Source organism: Canis lupus, chromosome 12 (assembly GCF_003254725.2).
Source record: "Canis lupus dingo isolate Sandy chromosome 12, ASM325472v2, whole genome shotgun sequence".
NCBI classification, from domain to species: Eukaryota; Metazoa; Chordata; class Mammalia; order Carnivora; family Canidae; genus Canis; species Canis lupus.
Window position 1 is genome coordinate 19144800 of NC_064254.1, and position 23421 is coordinate 19168220.

General features: G+C 36.7%; 1 long non-coding RNA gene across 6 annotated transcripts; it reads right to left on the bottom strand.

The window, feature by feature from the left end:
• Positions 1–944: 944 nt before the first annotated feature.
• On the bottom strand, positions 945–19527 carry LOC112641729 (uncharacterized). 6 transcript variants are annotated; one of them, XR_004804373.2, is made up of 5 exons: positions 19275–19527; positions 17522–17709; positions 2669–3081; positions 1353–1575; positions 945–1154 (listed from the first exon to the last, which is right to left on the bottom strand). It is a non-coding gene; the product is annotated as an uncharacterized LOC112641729 (long non-coding RNA). The 6 variants fall into 6 exon arrangements; XR_004804374.2 differs by lacking the exons at positions 945–1154; positions 1353–1575; positions 2669–3081 and adding an exon at positions 7793–7955; XR_007401171.1 differs by lacking the exons at positions 945–1154; positions 1353–1575; positions 2669–3081 and adding an exon at positions 10859–11207.
• Positions 19528–23421: the final 3894 nt, after the last annotated feature.

Consider the following 23421-nt stretch of genomic DNA (forward strand, 5'->3'; position numbering starts at 1 on the left):
TTTAAACTTCCCGGTACTCATTTGTGTCTCTTCCATGAAAATAGTTATTTTCTACCTAACATTACAGTCAAGTTCATGTTATGACCTCCCACAAAAGGGCTTTGAAACTAGAGAGGCTTGGTGACTGCTTGATCCACAGAATACATGGGAAGTGACCCATGATCCCATGCCAGTTTTGGACTTACACCTTAAGAGACTGGTAACATCTTATTTCTTGAATATTTGCGCTGGAGAAGCCAACTATTGTGTAAGAAGTCCTGTTCTGTGGCCACTGTGTTGGAGGAGGAGACATATGCACTCCTGTAGAAAACCTTAGCTAAGCCCTGGTGTACAGCCATCCCTTCCAAACCTCCAGATATGTGGACACTCCAGCCCACCCACCAACTGAATACCACTGAGGGACCTCAGAGCAAAGAATCACCTAGCTGAGAACTATCTGAATTCCTGTTCAGCAAAATTATAAAATATAAGAAAACGGCTCTTGTTTGAAGGCACTATATTTTGAGTTGGTTTGTTCTGTAGTTATGAATAACTATAATACTTGTCTCCTGGACTATGAGTTCTTTAATGTCAGAAATTCTGTCATAGTCACTTTTGTATTTCTACACCAACTGCCACTAGGCCAGGTAATCATACAGGGTGAGATTTTTTTTCCAGAAGTGTTCACAGATTCTCAAATGTGTTTTCCTAAGTCAGAAGTGTTCAACCTTGGCTGTACATTAAAAAACAAGGAGATTTTAAAATCCTGATGTAGGAGCCAGAAACATGTGACATGCAGTTATAGTTATTCTTTTCATAGGGGAAGAAAACCTTTTCCTTCCTAGGTTCTTTTGGCTGGCCTAATAATTAAACTGACAGAAGACAGATCAAGGAGAGAAAAACAAATTAAATATCATAAATACAGGAGCCCTACAAAGACATGTGATTCAAAGACAGTTAAACAGTTGAGGCTTATATTTCATCCATAGCTAAGGAGAAGGGGAAAGAAGTCTGGGTGTCAAAGGGAAGAAGACAATTCATAGGAACATAGAAAGAGCAAATGTTTGGTAAACAAATGTTTTCCAGGCCTTGCAGAGAAGTATCTCTCTATGTCTCTCTCTTTCTTTCTTTCATTTGTTCATTTTTTTGTTTGTTTCTTCTTTTTTCAGAGAAGTCTTTCTTATGCAAAACAAAACAAAACAAAACAATGTTACCTGTAGGAATAACTCTCTTCGTGTTATGGGTTCCCAATCTAAATTCTTTTAGGCAGTTAGGGTGGAGGTTAAAAGCTCTTTTTGAGTTTCTTGGGCCTTGAATTGTCTTCAGTTTAAAATAATCTATGTGCCAAAATGGCACACTTTGGGGTGATCTACCTTGAATCCCATTGGTTCCCTCCTCTGAAACTTCTCCAGAACTCTCACATATTAAAAGCTGAGCTGGTACATTCTTCCATAATTTCTTGAGTTAATCTCTTAGTCTCGAAAATAGGTCAATTCAACTAAATAGTTTTGTCTCATTTAAAAAAGCAGTGATGCTGCTGCGCTCCCAAAGTTAGCCTGGTATTCTACAAGGTATCAGCTATTTAATAAACCATTTCTATGGAAACAAAAGAAAAGTGATGGTTAGTGATTGGAGCAAATTATAAACCAGTTTCTGAATTTTAAAGGGCTAGTTGAAAAGATTTCTAGATGTCAGGCACCAAGTATCTTCAGATGGAGTGAGGGCCAGCAGTGGCATTTTGAGAGATTCTCCTGTTTTACAATTTGCTTGCCTCTGATGATCTTTCAGAGTGGTCCACACACCAACAGGCATGGAGATTGTCTATAGATGAGCTATTGCAGTGATTTCTCTGAAGTTTATATTGAATTGTCTGACGTTAGCTTGTGTGGCTTTGGGAAACGGCAGTTTTAGTTCTCAATGATTTCAGGTCAGAAGGGTGAGACCAATATTGGAAAAGTTAGTTTGGAGAGTTGAACCAAATATTGGAGAAAATTGGGAGAATCCAGTATCTAGTTCAGTTGACAGGTAAAAAACAAACCCCAAAGGCAATTAACAGAACTAGAATCTAATCTCCACAAATGTGTACTATAGTTTCTACTGAACCATAATTTACTCTTTACCATTACCCTCATTTCTATCAAAGGTAACTGTAGTAAGACTAATTGTTTGCAAATTAAATCTAGTTTCATAAACCTGGCTTGATTATTTACATAAGTGCAGCAAGAATTGACTATATAGAATTTTTAATCTGCTGGAACTTCTTGTAAGGAATCTTAGATTGGACTTTGAAAACCTTTTGAGGCTAAGAAGCCAGGCCAAGCACTTGCCCTTAGATTTCACCTGCAATATCTATAGATCTGGTTTAATTCCTCTCTTCTAAAGGTCTCCAGAATATCTGGAGGTTCCTGCACCTGCCAGAAGTTAACTTTCCTTCCTCACCTTGTGAGGCGCTGGGAACCCTAAAGAAAGTTGCCAGGCTGATTTTTCCAAGGAGCTTTATTAGCTACATGAAGTCTACCTAGCTCCATAAAGCTGTTAGGTCATCTCTGAGTCTATGCGTGTCTCTCTCAAATATGACACTGCAGTCAAAACCTTGATAATATAGTCAGTGTTTCCAATTCTGTCCTAAGAACAGATTTTTAGTAAACATTTGCAAGTGACTATATCACCATGAAATAAGAATACTCACCAAGACTTTCTGAATTCTGGAGGGATCAGATGGTGAGAAAAAGATAAATGTCTCACTTTTGTTCACAAAGATATATTTAACCAAATTTCTCTAAATCATAGGTAGCTTAAGAGAAAAGGAAAAAAAAATTTCCTTAATCTGGAAAAAACCCAAAACATTAAAAAGATCAGCAGTATTTCAAAAAAAGTCATAAAAATTATAGATACTCTCCTCAGTTCATTCAATCTTATGTAATTAATATTTGTTCTGCTTGAATCCAATTTTTTCACGAGCTCTGGAAATTCCTACTCAGTTCATTTTTTTTTTAAACTTAAAGTTATCAGAAACCTGTATTCTAGAATACTTCCCATGATCTTCTTGAAGATGAAGCCATTTTGTAAATCCTTTGCAAAAGTATCAGAGTGAATCAATAACTGTATGTAAATGACAAAAGATTTGAAAATAGCCATGATAAAAGATCTGATGAGAGTTTATTGCAATGCAATTGACAAGAAAGTTTGCTTATTTTTGTGACATATAACATTTTAAGATAACTGGAATTATGACTGACATTATTACCAGGACATATTACATTTCAAGGAATTTCACAGAACACTTACATACCTATACAATATAACATGAAAAAGGCTTAGTATTCTTATTTGACAATGCTTCCCTTGCAATGTAGTATGTCAAATAAACATAATTAGTTTAACACTTCCTGTTCTATAAAGAGAGAGAAAAAAACCTTTGAGTTATTGTAGGGGCTCTGCAAAATCCCAAAATTAGTTCAAGGTCAAAAAGACTAATTAGAATTTGATTGTTGAGAAGTTTGTCAAAATATCAAAAAGTTTTTAAAACATTCAAATACAATTATAGGTCTCTGTGAGATGATACTTATTCATTTAACCAGAGTTACAAAGACTTTGTAGGCAAACACAGAAAGCTAAATAGTTGTAACACACATACGCGCACACACACACACACTCACACATCCTTAGCTCTTTTAATAGAGAAGACTCACCTTTTTAAAGTAATCAAGACCTAATAAAGACAAAGGAAATTAATTTGACAAGACACAAAATATTTGTTTTCTGAGTAGATTACCTTAAAACATAAAGAAAAACCTTTTATAATCTTTTATCAAGAGGAGATAGTTTAAGAAAAACCTTTTCCTTTTAACTGAGAAAAAAATAAATTCTAATTTTGAAGTTTATTTTTGATATTAAGATTCATTTAATTTAATAAATTTATTCTAAACTTAGCCAGCTTGATCATACACTAAAATGCCTTTCAAAGAATCTTTTCTCACAAACCTTCTACAACTTTATTTTATGTTCAGATTTTTGTCCCTCTTTCCCATTTTGAAATGATTAGCCTTCCTTTAGGACTTAACAAAAATGCATTTCCATTCCTCATGCTTTCATTTACTGAAAACACACATCCTGCTTTCCTTGCATTCAGAGATGTTTTCCTTATAATTTCTAGTGGATTTAATTATATATTAGAATTTTAACCCTTAAAATCTTAATTTTTAGTGAGAACAAAGAAGTAAACAATTATGAGATGTCTTTTACATTAGCATTTTGCGGCTTGGCAAATTAATAATTTTTTTTTTAATTTCTAGAAACATGTTTTCTCATAGTAAATTTTTCAGTGTGGCACAGGATATGTTTACTAATGAACCAAATATTTTTGGTTCCCCAGTAAAAGGAAACGTATGTTTAATAATTAATGCCTTGGTATTTTATCTTATTTGGAAAGGATCTAGATATTTAATGATTTCCTATCATTTAATTTAACTGAGCAAAATTATAAGGGTGGAAGTTACCAAGGAAATTTGGGAAACTAGTTTTTAAGTATAGACATACTGTAAAATAATCACTAAAAATTCACCTAAAAATTCTTATCCCACTTTTGCGGATTTAATATACTTGTTTTTTAACAATCATATTTAGATGGCCCATGAAAACTTCATGAGACATGAAGACAGCTTGCCATCATCTTATTTTTCTTGCTGACAAATTTTGAACGAGACATAACATGAGCTTATTTGATTTTCAATAAACCTAGATAGAATAAAATTATTATACTTAATGCTGATAATTCTAAAGACATGTCTATTTTAATTAAAGCAACAAGTTTAAACTAGCTTTTATTTGCCGAAAATATCCAGGATTGTGTGAACTTGAGAAACATTGACTTAGTTTCTCTGATATTTCTGAGACTTAGAGATACTTAACTCATAAGTGCTTATTTTTAAGCCAATTAAATCGAGCTCTTTTACAAATTAATTTTGGCATTACCATCTGGAGGTAGAAAAACACCATATTGATAATGCACATATATAGACATACCTAAATATACAGACAGACACAAAGAGAGATCTTAAGAGTTTTCTTTTTTCTTTCTTTTTTTTTTTTAAGAGTTTTCATTCCAAAACTTTCCACATGGATCAAGTGCAATACAAAACTTTCTGGTTTATAAATAATTGCGTCTGGGAGATGGAAAGACTTAAGGTGAACTGTTTAAAAGCTTTTTACTAATGTTTATAGAGAAGACTCTTAAGATTTGTATTTCTCCTTGTCAAGCAATCTTAAAGAGGCTGGGCTTTAGATTTAGGGCAGGAGAGCCTTGCTAGCAGCTGGTATTTTAAAAGCCCTCCTCCCTTTTTTAACAGTCTTCAGTCCTTGTTTTAGTTATCTCCTAGGCAGTTTACATTTCAAAGAAATGACAAGATTTGCATCTTTAGTGGACAGAGAAAAGTGTCAGTTTTCTTCTAGGAGTTTTGGGATATTTCTCTCTTATCTGAAGGCTGAAGTAATTACTATTGAAATTTTTCCTCCTTTTTTTTAGGTGCAGGACAATTGTACTTTCAGTGTCCTGGGTCTTTACAAAATCTGCAAATGTCTAGAGGCAAATAGGAAAGGCCCCGAATAGACTTAGAGTTGCTCTCAGAGTTATGCTTTTGTTTCTCTAAAGATTTAAGGTTGCAAGTCAAGAATTTTTAATTCTTTCTTTTCTTTTCTTTTTTCTTTCTTTCTTTCTTTCTCTTTCTTTCTTTCTTTCTTTCTTTCTTTCTTTCTTTCTTTCTTTCTTTCTTTCTTTTCTTTCTTTTTTTTTTTGTATTTTTTTTTATTGGAGTTCGACTTGCCAACATATAGCATAACACCCAGTGCTCATCCGGTCAAGTGCCCCCCTCGGTGCCCATCTTTTTCTTTTTCCTGTATTCTTACAAGCTATTCTAAAAAAGTTGAGTAGCTGCCTCTATTATGACACTCACAGAGTGGCTGGCCCTTTGAACTACATTATCTTTTTTTTTTTTTTTTAATTTTTATTTATTCATGATAGGCACACAGTGAGAGAGAGGCAGAGACACAGGCAGAGGGAGAAGCAGGCTCCATGCACCGGGAGCCTGACGTGGGATTCGATCCCGGGTCTCCAGGATCGCGCCCTGGGCCAAAGGCAGGCGCCAAACCGCTGCGCCACCCAGGGATCCCCTGAACTACATTATCTTGAATTCGCCTCTTTCTATGAGGGAGAAAATATCCTACTAAAGTAGACATTAAGATTTCTCTGCTCCGGAGCTTCTGGGCTTAGCGCAGTATGCCCTAAATTGTATACAGCATTCAGGAAAGGCCTTTGGATGCTCGTCTTTCTCAGTGCCAATTCAACCTTAGACCAATTCAGTTTCGGGGGTGGGGGAAGCCTCTAATATTGCTCCCATCAAGACTTAAATATCGGCTTCCAGCTGAGCCATTTCCTGATCATTTGCAGAAGAGAATGTGAGAATATCTGGCCTTCTATTTTTTTTTTTTTTTCAAGAAGGGGTGTGTCTTCTAGGGAGCCATCCAGCTTGTGTGTTAAGTACAGCATAATCTTGAGAGGGAAAAACACCTCTAGCCATAGGAGGTCTTTGTGAATGGTCATTGATCTCTCTAATTCCTCTCTAAATTTGGTAGGATCTTCTAAAAGTGGAAGTAAAATGGCTTTATACTTTAAAAGATCTGCTCCTGCCTAGGAGACAGGAATTCTTTGTGGTAGGGCCCAGGATATTTCCACAAAGACTATTGCATACAAAGGCCTGCAGCTGGCAGGGCCTGATTACAGAGCCCTGGAAAGTAGTAGGAGTTATAAGGGACAGTAAAGTGAGCCTTGCTGCTTGTCCCAGGTGCTTCTGTTAAATTCACTTCCTAACATTCAGCATTTATATAAGTAACCTATATAACCCAGGCCTAGAAGTCAGGCCAGACTGCTCCCTGTAAATCTTGCAGGGAAATAGAAGTTAAAACAGGTAACTGGGTGTTTAAGGGATTTTCTGGGAAAGTTGGAGTTGTTTTGAAAGCTAAGGGAATTTATCAAGGAGTGAAGGCTGGATTTTGAGAAAGGAAATATATATTGGTGTGAACTTTAATTTTTGTTCTAATTTTTGTTCCTTGATCTTGTTATAGGAATCCCTAAGACTAGATGTAGTACTTCCTTGGATCCACCTTTTAATTTGGTTTTTCTACAGATACCAATAAGACAACTGTTTAGGATGAGAGCTCTTTAAAAAAAATTTTTTTCAAATACAGGATTTTTTTTTTTTTTTTCAGTTTGTCTTGGTATCTCAATCTATTTGACTGGCTACCAGGTGCACACCAGTGTGTGCATCTTCTGGATGGCAGAAGCTAGAGAGAATATTCTCATTGCTTATAATGCCGAGCTCTCAAGACATAGAATAAAATGAAAGGAATACCTCATCCATTTTTCAAATAGGGGACTACAGCAACGATTTATCTCAGCAGATATCAGCCTGGTGAGAAGCATGAACTCATCAATCTGTGAGGCTGGCTCAAATGCCAGACTTATAGAACCTGTACTTGTGTTCTACAAAGTCATAGAGTTTTTTCTCTTTAAGACAAATGACACACACACACACAAAGACAAAAGAAAACAATGACCATCTCTTGGAGGAACAGGATCAACAGAAATCAAGAGAACTCGTAACAGACATTTACCAAAGTCGCTATACCCAAGGAACTAGTATACACAAATATTCTCTCCTGCTAATTTAAATGTAGAAAAAGAAAAGGATTCTCACCATTTTTGCATCTAACAGCCCCTACCGGCAAAGATTCAGGAGATTGTTGTAGGAATTCTTACCTTCTGCTGGTGCTTGTCAGAAGTCCCAGGACCTCTTACTGCAGCAGTCTAGGACTGAATAGTGTCCAGCCAGTGAAGAGCCCCATGTTAGGCACCAAAACTATAGGGGCGGAAAACTTTTCCCTTCTTCTCTTCTAGGTTCTTGACTAGCTTAATTATTAAACTGACATAAAAACAAAGTAACAGGAGAAAAAATTGTTTTTGGAGAAAAACAAATTTAATCATTATATGTAAGAGTACCACAAAGACATTAGAGCCTCAATGACAGTCAAACACTTGAGGCTTATATGCCATCCTAATGTAAAGAGAAGGGAGTAGAAGTCTGAGGCTTCAAGGGGAAGGAAACAATTCACAGGAAGATGGGAGGAGTGCATATTTGGTAAACAATATTTGCCATGTCACATGGAGAAGTCTTTCTTACGTAAAACAAAATAATTCTTTGGTAATTGTTCTATTTTTGATACAGACTCCATATCTGAACTCTTTTAGACAGTTTTATTTTTTTAGGATTTTATTTATTTACGAAAGACACACACACACACACACACACACACACACACCACAGAGGCAGAGACATAGGCACTGGGAGAAGCAGGCTCCATGAAGGAAGCCGGATGTGGGACTCAATGTCCTGAGCAAAGGCAGATGCTCAACCAGTGAGCTACCCAGGTGTCCCTAGACAGTTAACAGGGAGGTAAAAAGCTCTTCTTGAGTGTGTTGGGCCTTAATCACCTTTAGCTCAAAATAATCCACGTTCCATAGTGGCACATTCTGACATGGCCTGCCCTGAACTGTATCACCTTGTAAAATGGAAGAAGAGCAGAGTGAAATGAAAAAGCATTATTTTATGTTTGAGAGATAAATGAATAGATGGATCAAACATTTCAATTTGTTATCACGGAGTTATGGAGTATTTCTTTTAAATTAGTAATCGCAAAGAATCTGATCTTTCCCTGCACCGTAGCTTCCCTCATTATAGGGGAGATGGGAACTGAATTTAATCTGATAGATATAAATCCATCATTGGTAGGTATTTATGGACTACCTATTATGCATTTGACCCTAGTCTGAGTGGAAATGGAGGCTACAGGAAATGTATAAGATACTGATCCAGTCCTCAAGGTACTTATAATTATGTCCTATAAATTAGGTTGAGGAAATAGAACAAGCATACATAACTCAGTACTTGTTAGAGTATGTTGTTTTGCTAAATTTTGTGATGCAAAATATTAAAGGAGTTTCAAGGAAGGGAAATTAATCAAAGATCAATTGCAGAAGAAGGAGAGGATAGATGTGATTTGGCCAAGGAAAGGGAATGCCAGGCAAAGAGAAAAAAAAAAAAAAAAGTGAAACCACAGAGATATGGGGTATTTGTTTGAGGGCAGCAGAGACCAGCCTGGAATGTGGCCATGCTGGGGAGAAGGGAGAAATAAGAGTACGTAGGTTTCATGGGAAAAAACTATGAAAGAGATCTCTTAAAATTCTTTAAGTCTTTTCCAAAAGTACAATTCTATTCTGTGATTTGGAGTAGCACATAACCACTTGATCTCCGTTTTTTTTTTTAAACTGAAGTAACACTATGCACAGGCAAACTAATCCTATCTTCGCTTAGTTTTTCAGTTTCCTTTGTTCAATCATTAACCTGACCTTTTGCCCCAAGGAGGTGACTGTCTGACATGGGTACCACCTATGCCTGGGCCTGAGCAGGGGACAGATACAGAAAGCAGTTGTCCCTTTGGGCAGTTGGTCATCAGTCATCAGTCTAGCCTCTAGCAGAATAACTAAATGTAGTGCCAGGAAACAGCTTTTCAAGGCTCTGGGATCTTGAACACACAGGGATGATAACCTAGAATCCAGGATTTAGGAGGATGAAAGGATTCCTATCCCTGTGAAATCTCCCAAACGTTAAGAAAATAATTGAGAAGCCTGTTCCATCTTTAAATGTATATGTCTCAAAGTGCACTTTTCTCTGGCTCTTTCTTTGACTAAAGAGCAAGCAGGCTTTCTACATCAATTGTCCAACTACTGCTAATTCTTATGGTATAAGTCAATATCATACTTATAAGTAGACCGATGTGTACTTGGACACCCAAGTGTGTTTATGTGTACTAAAGTTCCTGTGTTTAATTAAGATAGAGTAATGAGCAAAACAAATAGGAGCTCTACCCTTGTGGAGCTTACATTCTATCAGGGAAATAAAACATTTAGCGACGAGCTATTTACTTATAAATTTGATAGGTTCTTTAGAGAAATCCAGAATATGAAAGTGGCTTGCTGAAATGAAGACATTGCTGTGGTCACAACAATTCAGGAATCCTAGTCCATAGGATTTATAAATACAATTTATAAGTATAAATAAACGGGTGTTCTGGCTCCACGCCTCAATCCCACAAACATGTTTATGAAATGGTCTTTGAAAGAGGGGGGTGTTATTCTGTATGTTGGCAAATTGAACACCAATAAAAAATAAATTTATTATTAAAAAAAAAAAAAGAAAGAAGGAACAGCTCACGGTGCAGATGTAATTGGAGGTAATAATAGTATAAGCCCTCCTATAGGGCTTCTTGACCATGCTGGGACCAGCCTCTTCCAGTGCAACAGATTAATGAGCCCTTTCCCTAAATGTCTACACTTATGAAGGAGGAAAGAGAGTTAATGTGCTTTCAAAAAAACTACTGCCAATGAAAGTTAAGACAAAAAAGTGTTTCTGGTCAAATGAATTAATTTTATCATTCAGGTAAACAAAATCTACTTTTCCCTCAATATTTTGGTTGATTTTGGCTGAATCAATTCAAATTATTGGTCCCGTGGCGAATGTGGTTACTGAATAATTCCAGGATTAAGGAGAGATGAACTTTTTTCCTTTTATTAAAATTCAATGACCTTTTTTTAAAGCCATACTTCTCATATAAAAAAAAAAATTGGAGAAGTTGATTCCTTGCCTATGAAATTAATATTCTGTTGACATCAGGAAATTTGATAAAATGACCAGAAAGGATTCATCTTTCAAGCTGTAGTTTTGAATGTTGCTTGTGAATATCATTACTAAACATCGAAGTGTTGCCCCTTCCTTTACAGCAAAGTGCTGTCTCTTTCCACAGATGATACAACCATTTGAAGAAGGGTTTCATTTGTTGCTAAAGTATATTTTTGCTGACTTTAGCTAATGGTTCGTTGAAAGACTTAGCATTAGAAAACGCATAGATTTTTAAAGGTTTAGAGACAATTCATAGAAGTCAGTGCAAAAAATATATATTACAATTGGCTACTGCCAAGAGGCAACCTTCCATGCCTTGGATCACATTAACCGTAATTTGGAGGCAAAATTAACTTTTGGTTGGTCTGCGTAATCTTTGGGTTTCCTCCTCTCCACTCCTTCCACTCATCCATACTGGACTTCATTTCCTTATGTTTCCTGTGGTTACAGGAGCAAATTACCACAAATTAAGAGGATTAAAACAACAGAAATTTACTCTCTCACTGCCCTAACAATCAGAAGTCTGAAATCAAGGTGTCAGCTGGCCCACACTCCCTCTGGAGGCTCTAGGAGATACTCTATTCCTTGCCTCTTCTAGCTTCTAGTGGTTGCTGCATTCCTTTGCTTGAGGGTACATCACTCCAATCTCTGCCACATCTTCACACTGTTTCCTTTTCTGTGTCTTCTCCTCAATGGGAGTGTCTACTCCTTTTCTCTTTCTTAAGGATGTATGTAATGACATGTAGGTCCCATCCGAGATGACCCAAGATTGTCTTCTCATTTCAAGATCTTTAATGTAATCACACCTGCAAAAACTTTTTTCCGAAGAAGATTACAGTCATGGGTTCTAGGGATTTAATGCGGACTTCTTTGGGTGAGCCATTTCTCCAATTACCACACCCACTACCCGGAGTTGATCTTCCTTTATGTGGGTGTGTATACATTTCCTATAAAAATGTAAACTTCTTGATAATACAGAGTAATACATTTTTATTTTTTTAATTTTTAAAAGATTTATTTATTTGAAAGAGAGAGAACATGAGCAGAAGGAAGAGGCAGAGGGAGAAGTAGGCTTCTTGCTGAGCAGGGAACATGATGAGGGGTTTGATCCCAGGACCCTGGGATCATGACCTGAGCCAAAGGCAGATTTTAACCTACTGGGCCACTCAGCCCCCAGAGAACGATATCTTTTTTTTTTTTTTTTTTGAACGATATCTTTTTAATCCTTTGTGGCACCTTGTATAATATTGAGCCCATAATGGAGAGTTAATTCTTGCTACATTGTACTAAATGTATGAAATTATATTGGATTACATATGGAAAAAAATTGACCTTTGGAGGGAAATATGTTGCACATGACCACAAGTCCAAGAACAGGTTGCCAGAATCAATCATCAAGGCTAGAGTATCATCGCCAAACCCATACCAGAAATGAGGTACAGAGATGCTAAAACTCACCTCATGGAGCCAAACTGTCCTCATTCCAATCATATTGCTTCTCCCAGTTCCCCAGCCACTGCCCCTCATTCTGGGAGAGAATATATCTCCAACTCAAATGTACCTTCTGCCCTAGGCTTATCAAGACTAGTACCCCACCACTGAAACGTACCTAACCTGACTCTTAGCTGCTTATATCTCAGTTAGCTAATGTAATTAGCTGGTCTTTCAGAACATCTCATTGATCCCACTAATCAGCTTTGTTAATAAGAGCTTCCAAGTAACATATGCTTTTTAATTGTGGGGAACTTGGAATGCTAGTGCTCTAATGTTGAAATAAAGGCTCAGAGGCTCAATGGCAATGAAGTGTCTTAAATGGGTTTCCTAAAATACATGTCTAATAAATGGCAGAACTGGGGCATGGGTCTATTGATGCCAAATCCCGTCCTTTTTCCATTTTAATGTAACTATTTCTAACCCATCGGCAGCTCAAAGAGTGCCATCAATCTTGTCCCAGATCTGACCACATTTGCCCCTATATTAGCAGATGGCCCTGCTTCCAAATTTGGGGCCATTTAATTTTTTGACTCAAATCTATTTTCTTATTTCTTTAGGGGATTTTAAAAATTTGAATTGGATGTGGCTCTATTTCTTTCCTTTGGCTTCTCAAGGATAGAGAAGAAGGAATGGAGTTGGCCTCCTGTATCAATTGTGAGGACCTTTATCACTACACAGTCTTCATAATCTTAGAATTTAGAAGTGCGAGAGGGAAACTTTTAAAAGTTTATTTTATGACATTTTACCCTTTTCAGTCATATAACTTTAAAAATGCTCCAACCAATTTATTTATTTAAAAAAAGAAGTAGTTGAAAATTCCCTTCTGGACTTATTTTCCATGTGCCGAGTTTAAGCCTGGAGCACATTTTTACTGCTGGAAATAGGGGGTTATAATGAAAATGCTGACACAACCTCAACCATAGAGGTGCTAGCAGGCACGGCTATAATAAATAATGTGGGAAATATTTTACACTTCAAGGCAATTACATGTTCAGCCATCTTTAGGATAGCTGGCCCATGAAGGGTAGGGATTAGGTTTCTGTGACAAGTGTAAAAGACCCATGACTCATGAATGCCGGGAGGTACGAATGAATTACAAGAGCTGAGTGAAAGCCATATAATCACCTTTCGTAGGTAAAAAATATTCTGTTTATTTGCAGGGGACAAGAATAGCAAAATCCAGCCAGAGCGTCTCTGCCAGTTTGGGCTTTGACCAACAAGGCTGGAGGTGCCGGATGTTGGGCACTGCTCTCTGTGAACTCAATGGGCACTGCCACGTGCACAAAGAAGCTGATCTTTATTCCTGACCTTCCTCTCCTCCTATAAATGTTTTCAGTGGACAGTAGGGTGATGACTTATGTTCCTGGAAGGATGAGAGTGTCTCTGTACCTGCAGATAGTAATGTGGCCCCGGGAGGCACTGGAGATAGTGACAGAGCATTCACTCCCTCAGTTCTGCTCAGTCTGTATTCTCATCAGCATGCCCCGTCTTGTCTTTTGATTGCTACATTCCTTCCTTCCTCTGTAGCTGTGAAGAATGGCAGTTGCTGTTCAGGTGCTTCTTCCCAGGGGCTATTCACCTGCAGGTTTGGGAAGTTTGCTTTTACTTCTCTTCCTCTCTAAGTGCCTTAAACAAATCTGGGGGTAATGAATTGGGCTGTCTGAATTACAGATTCCCCAGTATCTGGGTTAGGTGCTCCATGACAGGCACTTGGTGTCCTGTACTTCCACTGCTTGTTGATTGGATGCATCTTTCCCTTAGACTGCAAGCTTCATGAGGATAGAAATTGCATCTGTCTCATTTGGGGCTGTATTCCCAAAGCCCAGCATAATGCCTGGCACGTGGAAGATTAATTAAATAAAGGAGTAGCCTCATGGGTTAAGGCATCTGGTATAGCCATCCACTTAGCAAACAATAGCGTGCCAGATCGAATGTGCGGGCATTGATTTAGTCATTTTGGTAGAAGTGAATCATACTCCTTGCCCTAGGCGGGCTCCCATTTTAGGAGGGAGCTTAACTGAGTGAGGGAATAATCACAGTATTGACAAAGACTACAGAACAGTGTCATGGACCAGATAGAAAGTTGGCAAGACGGACAACTGACCAGGTCAGCAAATATCGCTTATTAACTATAGGATTTTAGAATATTTTGCCCTGTATTATTTGTTGTCAGCTTATTTCTGTGTTCTGTTACCCCAAATAATCATCAACCATATCTTCTACATCTGTGAAACTTCTTCGGTACCTTGTTATATCCAGATAATTACTGAATAGGACACTGTGATAGGAGTAGACACATTGAGAACATGACTTAAGTTATTTAGGATTAGATCTTAAGATTGGATACCATCTTGGTATTTCCTGGCTTGCAACCAGGAGCTCACATTTAAACCTTTGTTAAACCTTTCTGGGCATCAGTCTCCTTCTCTATAAAATGGTATCCTACAGTTCTATTTTGAGAATTAGACAAATAGTAAATAAATTTTACGTGTTCATTAAATGTGGTTTTTCTTTTTGTATCTAAATATTTTTCAGTTTGTTGATGGTCATGAAATAAATGTTGAACTAAAAATATAGATGGTTAGAAATTGTGCATGGGGCGATTTCCTTGAAATGAAAATCTTGCTTAGTTGAGGGTGCATTATGTAATGGAATAGAATTTGCTTAGCTTCAGTATTGATACATTTATTTGAATATGTCTCTTCATGTCACTGTGTCTCAATCTATTCACCTGTAATTGTTCATCAAAACTGACCAACTTATACTTTGAATATCCACTAAAAGATGTAAAGGCGCAGTAATAGTGGAAAACAATCACCACCCTTTGTTAACTTTGCTTCCATTATTTTTTTTCTTCACATGTAAGAAAGTATAGTTAATGTCATGGTTAAGAAGAGAGAGCTCTCATTTCAATGAGTAATTTCTTTAAAATTTCCAGTAAGGTTTCAGCTGCTGTTTCCACATTCCTAATGGAAGAACAAGTGGGAATGTGCATTTCACTTGTGTATCTGTATGTTCATGTGTGCCTATGTGTGTGTGTGTGTGTGTGTGTGTATGTATGTGTTTGTGTGTAATTGACAGTAGCCAGGGCACATGGGATAAATAAGAAGATCCTACAATAACTTTAACAACATGTTATATATACTCTGCTTATCACTTTAGGTCACACGACTTCTGGGACTTTTTCATTCTGGCCCATGCAGGCTGAAGCCAGACTGGCTGATCCCTCATGAGAGCTATTTTGTATTCAAGCTTGTTCACTCTGGGAAAGAATAAGAGAAAGCATCAGACCACAAATTTACTTTATTATACCTTAAATTTTAACTTGGATAAATGCAGTATCCTAGTTAGACTATAATTTTATCAAACAATTGCAAAGTAGTTGCTTTGTGTCAAAGCAACTGAAATGTACTACTTCTGATAATAGAGAACTCAGTGAATTAAATTATTTTAAACCCATATTTCTGCTGTCTGAACTGTGAATGGATATCTTTATAAATACTGTATTTAATTTTTGGTTAATAAAAATGTGAAAGTGAGCCACAGTATTTCAGAGAGATTCTCTTTAAATATTTGCAAGGCCACATTAAATAACATATTAAAGAACTTGTATTATTGCATATGTATCCCTTTTTCATTCCCAGAAAAAGCCATGATTATTCAAGAGGTTTAAAATAACATGCACTAGTTTATTGTCACTGGTTATAAAGACTTTAGAAGGGTGCACTGAACATCATGTTAGCATTGATGTGTCAATCTTTTAGTTGAAGGATGGCGCGTGTGAATCCCAGAACAGCCTTAATTAACAGAAAATAATTAGCATCATTTCCCCAGCAGAGAATATGAGGGATTTTTTTTCCAACAGAATCCATTGATTGATAATTAAGGAGGAGTTAGTTGTAATAAAACTCCCAGTATTGCAATTTCTAATTGGCCTTTCAGGACATTTTACAGTTACAGTTACTTTGTTCCAGGCGTTTTCTGCCTTTTGAAGAGTTTTAATAAGAATTTTTTCCTCTCCACAGCCACAGCTCTGCAGGTGATGAAGGAAAAGGACGTGGTGATACACAGGAGTGCAGTAATGTCAGGTGGGCAAAGAGGTGGCTGGAGAGCTCTTCGTTTCCTTTTAAGTTCTCATGGACACCATACTTCCCTCTTTGGGGGCTAAACTTGCTCGTGGGACAGGTAGGATCTTCCTGAGGGCCTCTCTTTGCAGGAAGTGTTCTGCAGTCTAGGACTGTTTCTTCCTTCTACATGATGCAAAAATCTCTGATCATCTCTTTAAGCACTTACAGCTTTTCCTGAGGACATTGGCTTGATTAAAACCTCCCATTGCACCACCACTAAAACCTTTCTGTAATTTCCTAACTTTCTCTCTGTCTGCTTTTTTGTATGCAGGACACAGAGAGGAACGATTTTGATGTGCATATTGTAGGAAGATTGAGAACTAAAGCAAACTAAAGAAGAAAATAAGAATGCATTTTACTGACTGCAATATAATCACTATAATTTGGGGGTAATTATATCTGGTCATTTTTTCTATGCATTTTATTAATTTTTTAGGAAACACGCATTTCTAAAAATTTAGTTTTGTTTTCCTCAAAAAACAAACTTCAAATTAGCACAGCTTTCTCAAAGCTGTGCTTATTTTTGGACTGAGTTGCATTAGGTATTTGTTGTTCTAATTTGTTATTTGATGACTTATTTGGTCGAGTGTAAGAATACTGCTTTCTTTTCAGATAATATTTTAATATTTATTTGCTTTCATTTTTGATGTAAGAGTGAAATTAGCCCTCACTTTTTCACTAGTATAGCATGTAATTTAGAAGAATAAATTAATCAAGTTAGATAAATTATAGGAGGAAGTGTGATATTAGTTTAAAAATTAGTAAATAATTACTTGTTTGAACTGACCTACAGCCATGTGATATAACAAGCCAAGCTTTTTCTTTTTTATTTGAGAATATTGAACCACCCTTGCATCACTGGAAAAATCCCACTTTTTCATGAAGAATGATTTTTTTTGGGGGGATGCATTGTTGATTTCAGTTTACTAATATTTTTCTAGGGTTTTTACATTTATTTGCATTAGAGATATTGTCCTGTAGTTCTCTTTGTAATGTTTCTATCTAGTTTTGATATTAGGGTAATGCTGGCCTCATAGAATGAATCTGGAAGCTTTCCTTCCTCTTCTGTTTTTTGGAATAGTTTGAGAAGACTAAGTATTAACTCTTCTTTAAATGTTCAGTAAAATTTACCTGTGGAGCCATCTGGTCCTGGACTTTTGTTTGTTGGCAAGCCATAGATCATTTTAGTGACTTTTGAAAAGATAATAATCCTTTCATAGGAAGCAAATGAAAAGAAAGAAAGAAAATTTAAACTTTTGCTATTTTGCTTGAAGATATATTCATTCATAAAGCTTCCCACAGGTTACAACAGATGTTCACTTTAAAGAAAAGAAGAGAATAGGCATTTTTAAAATCAGAAGAAAAATGCACTAAACAGACAAATGTAATAAATATATTTATTTAATATATTTGGTTACATTTGCAATGCTTTCTGTAAATATTAACAAACCTAGAGGAAATATTAAGTGAAAATAAACTGGAAGATTTCTACAAAATGGAAGACATGAATACAATAAATGCTCAATGTTTTTATTTTGATTAGTTTTATAAAGAAAATATAGTTCAACAGAATATTGATTAGAATGTTAAGTTTGAGACACAAAATGTCACTAAAAATGTTTAAATGTTTATTGAATTAAGAATGCGTGTATATTATTTAAGTCATATCCACTTGCTTCTTGCAATCCTTCTTATGTATTACTATGTATAGGTTTTTTTCCCCTTATACGTGAATAAATAGTTGATTATCTCCAAAAATATACACAATGAGGCTCGGGAACATGGTCTGATTTTTGGCCATACTTATTGGGATAGTGTTAGCAATTATCCCCAGAGTCATAGAGATATCACAATAATTTTCCTTTGTAGTACTAGCTTTGAGTTGCACAACTCCTTGCTGCATCTACATAATGAATTAATCATAAAAAAGTATCCCCATACAATTGAATGAATTTATTCACCATCATTAAATAGGCTCCAATTGTATTTTTTTAAGATTATTTATTTATTTATTTATTTATTTATTTATTTATTTATTTATGAAAGACAGAGAGAGGCAAAGACACAGGAAGAGGGAGAAGCAGGCTCCATGCAGGGAGCCCGATGTGGGACTTGATCCCAGGACTCCAGGATCATGCCCTGGGCCAAAGGCCAGCGCTAAACCACTAAGCCACCCAGGTGTCCCTGTATTTTAGAGAGCACATTTACCCCTTAAGTACCAGATCATTGTAGAGTCATTTCTCCTGACTCATATTTTTAGAGTCTCAGATAACTTCCCATCTTTGTTACCCAGACTTAAGAAAATCAAAACTTGGGTGTTGGTTTTGCCATTTAGTTGAGGAAGAAGTAAATGATTTAAAAAGCAGGAAAAATGATTATAAAGTTCCTCTTTTTTAACCTTAGTATATATTGTCATATATCTCATTTAAGGTGTTCTTAAAAATTTATTTGTGTAGTGTGTGAGTACACACAGATGCACACACACACAACACCTCTCCCCACCCCAATATATTACAGAACACTGTTCTGATAATGTTTCATGCTGTGAGTACAAGCCAAGCTGACAAGAGTTGGCCTCCTTAGAACATAAAATCCTCAGATCAAACCTGGTGAGTTTCTGGATTGCAACCTTCCAGCCAATGAGTGCTAGACCCCACTATATTGATTTCTGAATGATCCCCAATATGTATTGTTTATTCTTCTGCAACTTCTCTTTTTGCTCATTGTTTCACTTATGCCAGATACCTTAGACACATAAAGGCTTGTAGGACTTTGCATGTAACAGTTTGTGACCTGCCCTGTGTTTGTTAGGATTAGGTTCCACAGTGTTAGAAAACTCAAAATCATAGTAATTTAAATAAGACAGAGTTTAATTTGTTCTCACGTAAAATTCCAGAGGTGTGCTGTCCAAGGATGACTTTGTGCTCTGTTTTACAAAGTCTTCAGAGATCTGGACTCTGTTCATCCGGCCACTCTGTCATCCCTAGAGTGTGGTGTTTGTTCATCCTCCTCACTCAAGATGGTGGTGTCCTCATTCTACAGCAGGATGAGTAAAGGAAGGAAGAACAGGGGCAAACAAGGCACATGTCTGGAAAAAAAAGTTACTCCTTAAGTCTTTGGTAGACTTACCAAAGATCTCTCTGTTTGTTTCCCAAGAAACAGAACTTAGAGCCTTATCAAGCCTGCATGGGGTGATGGGAAGTGTAACTATTCTAAGAGGCCCTATCTCTGATAAAAGTAAGGGAGAATGGGTAATTGGGACAACCAATGCTTCAAAGAAACAAAGGAAGAGCCTTGTCTTAGGTCAGATTTCTTAGAAACTGAGCTTAAAATAGGCCTCTGTGAGCATATGATTAATATAGTGAATACTCTCAGGAGAAATGAATGAGAGAGGAGATGAACAGGACAGGAAAAGAGAAGGAGCTACAGAAGAATGCGGTTTCACCACAGTCTGACACCCAGGGAATTCTGCAGCACTAATTCATCACAAATCTGTGCCACATAAAACAAAGATAAGGAAACAAGGAAAGGGGCCTTTCGGAATCCCATTGCAGACACTCAGTGGTCATGGGCCACTGCTTATATTTTTTTTTCTCTCATTAATAACACATTTAATTGGCTTTCCCATATTTGGTGATGCTGAAGGGGAAGGGAGGCAGGAAGATTGAGAGGGTGACGGTATGGATGGGTAGAGGTTTCTTTGTTTTTTAGAATTATAGGGTCTAATAATAGACATTTCAGATTACTTACTCAGTTATTTGATTATATAAATTAGAGAAAAATCTATTTAACATAGCATCTCCACACACTTACCTTAAGTATGAACAAATGAACAATCTGCTATTAGAGTTTTAAAAACTGCTTCTGGCAAGAAGATTTTGAGGCAACTGATGATCTCTTGGAAAAAATAAATACACTTGAGTATATATAGTGTTTGGTATCTTTCCTTCTTGGTTCCCCCCCCCCGCCCCCCGTTTTCTATTTGCTTGTTTGCCTTATCTTTGATGCCCACTTAAAAAGAAGAGCTCAAATGGATCATAACTGTTAGAAATTTTTCCTCTCAAGACAAAATAAGCGTACTCTTGTCCATAAGGCCATCAAAAACCAGTAGGAACATTTGGTGCAATCAATCTATTACAAACCAATTTTATAGCTATATAATGAGATCTAATTGCTGCTTTATTAGTCTGGCTAATATTAAAAGTGTCAGTAATTGCTTTGCATTTAAGTTGGTTTTCCAATTTAAATTGCATGTCCAATACATTACCATTAACTTATGTACTTCTTTTATTTAATAGATTTTTTCCTTTCTGGTCCACATTTATGGGATTTCCTCTTCCTAACTATTTCAAATGGGGAAAGGAGAGAAAAGAGATGAATGGAAGTTTTATACAGTGAGTGGTTATATTTCTGGGATGCTATAATATATTCTTCATACTGTAAACCTGAATGGGGTTCAAATGGTCTGAGGTGTCTATCTGACCATTGTCCCAACTGAATGCAAAAGAAAAGCTGAACAAATGAACTGTTTTATCACAGAGTATACAAAATTCAATATACAATTAATTGAAATAACTAGATTAGCCATTTCTAATTCCCTTTTCATTCAATCATATTAGTTAATAAATCAAGGTAATATTTAATGAAGTGGCTCAGTGATTGGCTATTGGGGAAATCAAACAGAGCAAAGGGAATCAAGTAGATCATTTAAATATACAGTTATTTTAAACCACTGCAGAAATGTAGCCTATACCCTGAATACCAATCATCAAATTCTGTGACCTTACCCCTTACAAAAATCTTTATTTTCAAAAATCAACATTTATTTAATGCTTTGTTGGTCCATACCACCTTGAGATCAATAAAGAGAGCTTTCTCTTGTAGTCACCGAAAGCCTAGTGTTAATTGTGGGGAAAATTTTGTTTTGTGGAGAGTTTACTATACCTGAATTTTCACATCAAAGACTGTAAACCAAAAAACAAAAAGCCAATCAACAAAGGGCAGAGAACAAAACTGGCTTCTGTGAGCTGCAGGTTTTGAGGGTTCTGTGATAAGGGATTCCTCTTCTCTCTCCACTAAGTGATCAATCTAATTCCCCGGGGTATCTCTCTCTAATGCATTTGTCTCCAGCAACACCCCCTCACTTATCAAGCTTACTGCATTCACCTCCTAAAGTTCTTATAGGTTCTTTCCTTTTACACTGAAGCTGCCCCTTTAGCACACTAATTCAGCTGCGTCTTTTCCTTCTTGAAACCATTGCTCTTGGGATAAGACTAAATTCTCAGGGCACAGCTGACTAAGCCTTCTGGCCCAGACTCCTCTCTCTCTCTGCAGTCCAGACACTGCTGTATTTCCCAGTTGTGCAATTCTCTTTCTGTCACCTCTTCAGGTGCTTTGTTCACGTGAATTCCAGGAACTCTCTTTACCCTCTGTACTAGGTTGAACTTCAAAAGTTCATGTCTGCCCCAAATCTGTGAATGTGACTTTATCTAGAAATAAGTTATATGAAGATATAATCAAGTGAAGATGAGGTCATGACAGATTAGGATACACCTTAAATCCAGAGACTCCTGTCTTTATAAGAAGAGGGAAATTTGGACACAAAGACATAAGATGAATGCCACATGATATTGGAAGCAGAGGTTGGAATTATGTTGCCATAAACCAAGGAATGCCAAGGTGATGGGCAGCTACCAAACTAGTAGAAGCTAGGCAAGAAGTATTGTTATGGACTGACTTGACCCCAATTAATATATTACAACCTAATCCCTAATATGACTACATTTGGAAGTAGATCCTTAAAGAGGTAATTAAGGTTAAACGAGATTGTTAGGGTGGGTCCCTAACTCACCTGATGCTGGTGTCTTTGTAAGAAAACGAAGAGACACCAGGGAGCTGTCTCTCTGGACATTACCATAATGAGGTCATGTAAAGACATAGGAGACAGAAAGAGAGGCCTTACCAGAAATCAACCCTGCTGGCACCTTGATCTTGGACTCCAGAATTAAAGACAATAAACTTCTGTTCTTAAAACCACCCAGTATGTGGGGTTTTTTTGGTTTTGGTTTTTTAGTTTTTGTTGTTATGGCAACCCAAGCAGACTAATAGAGGCATTGGGACAGTTCATCTTCTCAGCCCCTAAGAAGGACTCAATCATGCTGACACCTTGATTTTGGACGCTTAGCTTCCAGAACTATGAACAAATAAATTTTTGTTTTTTGTTTGTTTGTTTGTTTTGTAACAGTCATAGGAAACTCATGCACTTTCTAAATCTCCCCTGCTATTTCCACCTTCTCCTCTTTCCCACCCCCTGTCCCTGCTTAATGTCTCCACATTCTTCATGTCTCTGTTCACTTCCGCAGAGAAGCCTTTTCAGATTTCCTGCTTAAATCAGGTATAGGCTTCATATAATCAATGAAGCAAATTGCAGAGGGATATTTATTTATTTATTTACTTATTTACTTATTAACTTACTTATTTATGTTTATTTGGAAGACTATTTGATGACTATATGCCTCAAGTATTAGGTTGTAAACTCCCAAGGGTAAGCAGCAACCTTTCCCGTTTTGTGCATCTTTTTATCCCCCAATCATTCAGTGAATGAATTAATTGGGGGGGGGGGGGAAAGAATGTCTATGGATGATTTAAGAAGAACCAGAATGTATCAATAGTTAATTTCCTGGTCACAGCTGCTTAATTGTTCCATATCTTTGAGCAAGTCACTTCATCTTGCTAGGAATCCATTTTCTCACTTGTGAAATAAGGCAAGTGAACTAGATTATTTCTGAGGCCTGATACAATTCTAGCATTCTGTGGAGCTGTGATTCTTTCTGCTGAAAATATCTTCCTGAGACACAGTCACAAATACATGGTCAGGCTCACGTGCCTGTGGGAAATAGGTCAGATTCAAGACTAAATTCTATAGTCACTATTGATGTGCCATTATTGAGACTTGAATGTGGTGGACATTCAAAAAGTGAGTGTTACAGGTCATTTTCTGAAAGCCTAGCACTGTGCCTGGTAATCTTAGG